Raw genomic sequence first — 5,999 nt, 5'->3', positions numbered from 1 at the left:
TCTTGTCTGTGTGAATGCTCTACGGGACTGGGCCTAGCCAGCGTCGCGTCTCCCCAAAGCGTTAGCTTGGGCCTCACATTATTTTCCGCCTAACTAATAACTCCTTGGGACACCGTAACATTATTCAGACTGCTAAGCGATCTATAATAATTTCAAATTCAATAATAGTCCCTTAACTTCATGAGATAGCATCATTATTAATTGGTAAATTACATTTAATATCATATAGGCCTAGTTCCGCAGTCTCTGCTTCACGAGCAGGCAGCGCTCCCTCCTCAGATGACCTTGAGCGCTCAGTATCACTCATGGTAGGGGCATTTGAAATTACTCTATTTCTGAATATTACATATATATATATATATATATATATATATATATATATATATATATATATATATATATATATATATATATATATACACACACACACACCTAGACCCCGACTTACGACGGGGTTAGGGATAAATCAGATATATATATATATATATATATATATATATATATATATATATATATATATATATATATATATATATATATATATATATATATATATATATATATAACAAAGAAGTATGTCTGTGTGTTTGTTTGTGTCCGCACGAGAATCTCGGAAACTACTTTACCGATCTGTAGTGATGATGGATGATGTTATATGTAGTGGTGATGATGGATGGTGTTATATGTAGGGGTGGTGGTGACGGTGGTAGTCACAGTGGTGGTGGTGACGGTGGTAGTCACAGTGGTAGTGGTGGGGATGGTGATAGCGGCATGTTTGTGGTGATAGTGGTGGTGGTAGAAACTGGTTGATAGTAGTGGTAATGGTGTTGGTGGTAATGATGATGGTGGTAGTAGTGTAGTAGTGATGGTAGTGATGGTGGTGCTATATGTAGTGATGATGGATGTTGTTATATGTAGTGATGATGGATGGTGTTATATGTAGTGATGATGGATGGTGTTATATGTAGTGATGATGGATGGTGTTATATGTAGTGATGATTAGACAATAATATAATTACAGTTTAATGCTAAAAAAATATACTTTGCTGTCCCGTTGTAGTGTAACTTACATACACCGTTAATGAACTATTGATGGAAGAAGAAGTTTTGGGGACTGAACAGTAGTTGCAAACAGGGAGTTGCTCAGACAGACAGACTACTCAGTTAAAGTTCTGGTGAATTTTCTTGAAGAAAATGTTTGCATGTTTGTGTGTGTGTGTGTGTGTGTGTCCGCACGAGAATCTCGGAAACTACTTTAACGATCTGTAGTGATGATGGATAGTGTTATATGTAGTGATGATGGATGATGTTATATGTAGTGATGATGAGTGGTGTTATATGTAGTGATGATTAGACAACAAAATAATAACAGTTTAATGCTAAAAAAATATACTTTGCTGTACCGTTGTAGTGGAACTTACATACAGTAGTTGCAAACAGGGAGTTGCTCAGAGAGACAGACTACTCAGTTGAAGTTCTGGTGAATTTTTTTGAAGAAAATGAGCCTCACCTGGTGCCTGATGAAGCAAAAATGCTTATGAACAGATTTTGCAAGCGATACAAGCGGAGCAGGGAGGTATGATCTTTCTCGATGCACCTGGCGGGACAGGAAAAACATTCCTGATCAACCTTCTGTTGGCCAAAGTACGTCATCAGGGGAAAATTCCTCTTGCTGTGGCATCCTCAGGCATTGCTGCAACACTACTAGAAGGAGGACGTACTGCACACTCAACTTTTAAACTGCCTCTCAACCTCGCTCTCAATGAGAATCCAGCATGCAACATAAAAAAAGGATCGGCAAAGGCAAAACTCTTAGAAAAATGCAGCCTCATAGTCTGGGATGAATGCACTATGTCTCACAAGTTAGCGTTTGAAGCATTGGACAGGACCTTGCAAGACATACAAGAAAATGACCAGCTCATGGGTGGCATTACAATGGTCATTGCTGGAGACTTTCTCCAGACCCTACCTGTCATTCCTCGAAGCACTCCAGCTGATGAACTGAATGCGTGCCTCAAGGCATCATACCTTTGGAGAAGTGTTCAGACACTCACCCTATCCCCAAACATGAGAGTACATCTACAAGGAGATGAGGATGCTGGACAGTTTGCAAACCTTCTACTACAGATTGGGAATGGAACTTTCCCTGTTGATTCAGAAGGACAAATAATCATTCCTCAAGGATGTGGAAGTGTTGTAAAGTCCTCAACTGAGCTCACTAACATGGTCTACCCAAACATTATCCACCACTACAAGAATCACAAATGGCTGCGTGAACGCGCAATTCTGGCACCAAAGAATGAAACAGTGGCTGAAATCAACATGACTCTACTCAGACAGCTTCCAGACAGTGAGACCTCATTCAAATCTGTAGATACAGCAATCGACCAGGACCAAGCAGTCCAGTACCCTGCAGAATTCCTTAATTCTTTAGAGCCTGCTGGAATGCCTCCTCACCACCTCACTCTCAAAATTGGAACTCCTATAATGCTCTTAAGAAATCTTGAACCACCAATCCTCTGCAATGGCACAAGACTGGTGGTGAAGAACATTATGCCATATGTACTGGAAGCTACAATACTGCCAGGAAAACCTAGAGGAGAGGACGTTTTTATACCAAGGATACCTCTCATCACCACTGACCTGCCATTTGAGTTCAAGCGACTTCAGTTCCCGGATAAAGTGAGCTTTGCCATGACCATCTACAAAAGCTAGGGACAGTCCCTAAAGATGGTTGGTCCAAATCTGGTGTTTCCTCGCTTCTCTCATGGACAGTTGTATGTTGGATGCTCCAGAGTGGGAACTGGCAAAAATCTGTACATACTTGCTGCTAATGGCAAAACCTAAAATGTGGTCTACCTTAATGCACTACAGTGAGACAATGTGGAGCCTCCTGGAGGGTGGCGTCCTACTGTGGCCTAGCGAAAGAGCCACCCAGAGGGCGGCGATTCCACGAGTAAATTATGAGATGTTCTTATAACCACCATGCTATTGTACTATTCCAGATGATACTAGATGGCACATAATACTTCCTGATATAAATGTATAGTATATATCAGGTGCCTACAGGAGAGCTCATGTTCTCAACTGGCTCAGCTATGTTAATATTGTTATTATTATCGACTCTGTAACTGTGTTTTTCTGGCTGAATAAACTGCTTCAACTCAATTCCATTCAATTCAATTCAGCTGTAGCGCTTGAGGAAGGGGCGGAGCATTTCTTCTCAGCTGGGAAAACCTATAGTAGTAATGATGTTGATAAGCAAATAGACAAACTAAAGCCTGATATGTCACAAGGTACCGATGAGATAGTTACCAGAGTATAAAAGGAATGTAAGGAATAGCTCAGTATGCCCTTAGCAAATTTGTTTAACATGTCCTTAAAAACGGATGTGGTACCAGAATTCTGGAGGACAGCGAATGTGATACTGATTTTCAAGAAGGGAGATAAATCACTATCCTCTAACTACCGTCCAATCAGTTTAACATCAATTGTGGACAGTTTGCTGGAAGCAATAATTTCAAACTCTTTTCGAAATCACCTGGAGAAGCACAAGTTGATCAATGACTCCCAACATGGCTCCACAAGTGGGCATTCATGATTGAAAAATCAATTAGCATTCTTTTCAGCTGTTTTCAAATCAGTGGATGGCGGACACAATTATGATGTGGTATACCTGGACTTTTGCAAAGCCTTCAACAGAGTCCCCCACAAGCAACTAATACGAAAAGTTAAGGCTCGTAGAATTTGAGGATATAATCTAATTGATTAGGGCGTGGTTACTGGACAGGGAACAGCCAGCAAGCATTAACAGCACTAAATCCGATTAGGGTAACGTGACTAGTGGAGTACCCCAAGGCTCAGCACTTGGACCATTCCTATTTATTATATACATAAACGACATAGATATAGGCGTAGACAGCAACATAAGTATATTTGCTGACGTCACTAAATTAGGACGTGTAATTAAATCTGACGAGTACTTCGCAAAACTACAGGAAGCTCTAAAAAAATTTTTCTCATAGTCTGAAAAATGGCAGATTAAATTTAATGTGGACAAAAGTAAAGTACTTATTCTAGGTCTAGGAGATGTAAACAAAGAATCCAGATATAAGACAACGTTGTTATAGAGAAATCCGAGTGTGAGAAAGATTTAGGAGTAATGATAAGTAGGAATCCTAAGCTACGTCAAAAATGCATAATAGCTCGAAATAAGGTTAACAAAGTACTTGGGTTCGTACAAAGGAGTGTTAGTTACAAGCTTAGCGAGGTTATCCTAAAACTATATCTTGCGCTTGTGAGACCTCACTTGCATTACGCGGTTCAGTTTTGGTCACCGTACTACAGAATACATATAGAATCCCTAGAAAGCATTCAGAGGAGGATGACAAGACTAATCCCGGGCATTAGGAACCTTGAGTACAAAGACAGATTAAAGCGCCATAATTTGCACTCCCTCGAGAGACGTAGAGGTAGGGGCGATATGATCGAGGTGTACGAATTTTGATGTATTCAGACTAATAAGTGTTCCCTAACCTGCTTTTAATGATGATTTCAGATATGGCTTCACTTTTAGTCTATCACGCAAGGTTTATTGACGAATGGAATCTTTGAAGCAAAGGTCATTGTTCAGTGTCGCATCAGCAGCTGTAGTGTTAAATCTCCTTGTTTTGTTCAACTAAGAAACTATTCCTGTTGTAAATATCTCTTCTCGTGGATGCTTTAACAATCCAAACGTATCCTGCTACTTATGTGGGTGCTTTGTTGTGCATAAGCAACGACAAGAAATAACTGCATTCGTGAAAAATGCATATTAGGCCTACTTTGGAGTGAAAATAGGTGATTTAGTTGAACCATGGGCTCCACATAAAGTATGTCGCACTTGTGTTGAAGGCTTAAGACGTGGAAATATAGTAAGAAAAAGCGATGCCATTTGGAGTCCCTATGGTAGGGCGGGAGCCTAAAAATCATGGTGATGACTGTTATTTTTGCTCTGTGAAGATAGAGGGATATAATGCAAAAAATTAAACAAGGAATCATTTATCCCAAGATACCATCTGGCATGAGACCAGTGCCACATGGTCCTGAGGATTCCAGTCCCCATTCCGCAAGATGTGTTGCAGTCCGTGTCATCAGAATCTGACCGTGATTCACCGTCAGGTAACGGAAGTGATGTTTATCAACCTGAAGATATTTGTGATATACCGGAGGTGCTTACCCAGAGTGAACTTAACGCTCCGGTTAGGGATTTGAATTTACCAAAGGAGTCTGCTTAACTTTCAGGAACTAGGTTGAAACCAAAGAAGTTACTGAGCAAAGGGACATGTTTTTTCATGGTGTAGGCAACGTGAACAAAAAACTAGTTACATTTTTTCAGAGGAAGGCTCCTTGGTTTATTGTAATAATGTGTCTGCTTTAATTAATTATTTTGGCATTAACTATGCAGCTACTGAATGGAGGTTGTTCATTGATTCTTCAAAAAAAATTCTCAAAGGAGTTTTACTTCATAATGGAAATGTATTTTCATCAATTCCTGTGGCTCACTCTGTTCATCTTAAGGAAACTTAGGAAAATTTGCAGATACTTCTGGAGAAAGTTCATTATAAAGATCATGGTTGGTTGGTTTGCAGAGATTTCAAAGTCATGGCTTTGTTGCTTGGTCAACAGAGTGGATACACGAAAATGCCATGTTTTTTGTGCGAGTGGGACAGCAGAGCAAAACGTGAACATTGGGACAAAAAACACTGGCCACCTAGACAGGCTCTTGTGCCAGGTTCAAAAAATATTCTACATGAACCATTGATTGACCCTAAGAAAGTGATGTTGCCTCATCTGAATATTAAATTAGGGTTAATGAAACAATTTGTAAAAGCCCTAGATAAGGAAAGTGAATGTTTCAGGTACATACAATATGCAGGGAATTTTCATTAGTCACATATGAAAAATTAAAAGATGGCATTTTCGTGGGCCCTAAAATCCGAAAGTTAATGTTGGACCAC

The 5,999-nt window shown here is 39.8% G+C and overlaps 1 pseudogene; it reads left to right on the top strand.

Moving 5' to 3' along the window:
• Positions 1-4,951, top strand: part of LOC121871656 — a 19,484-nt pseudogene extending 14,533 nt beyond the window's left edge.
• Positions 4,952-5,999: the final 1,048 nt, after the last annotated feature.

This window comes from Homarus americanus, unplaced genomic scaffold, assembly GCF_018991925.1.
Source record: "Homarus americanus isolate GMGI-L3 unplaced genomic scaffold, GMGI_Hamer_2.0 scaffold39675, whole genome shotgun sequence".
NCBI lineage: Eukaryota > Metazoa > Arthropoda > Malacostraca > Decapoda > Nephropidae > Homarus > Homarus americanus.
Note: the sequence above shows the minus strand (reverse complement) of the source record. Positions and strands in the feature narration are given on the sequence as shown.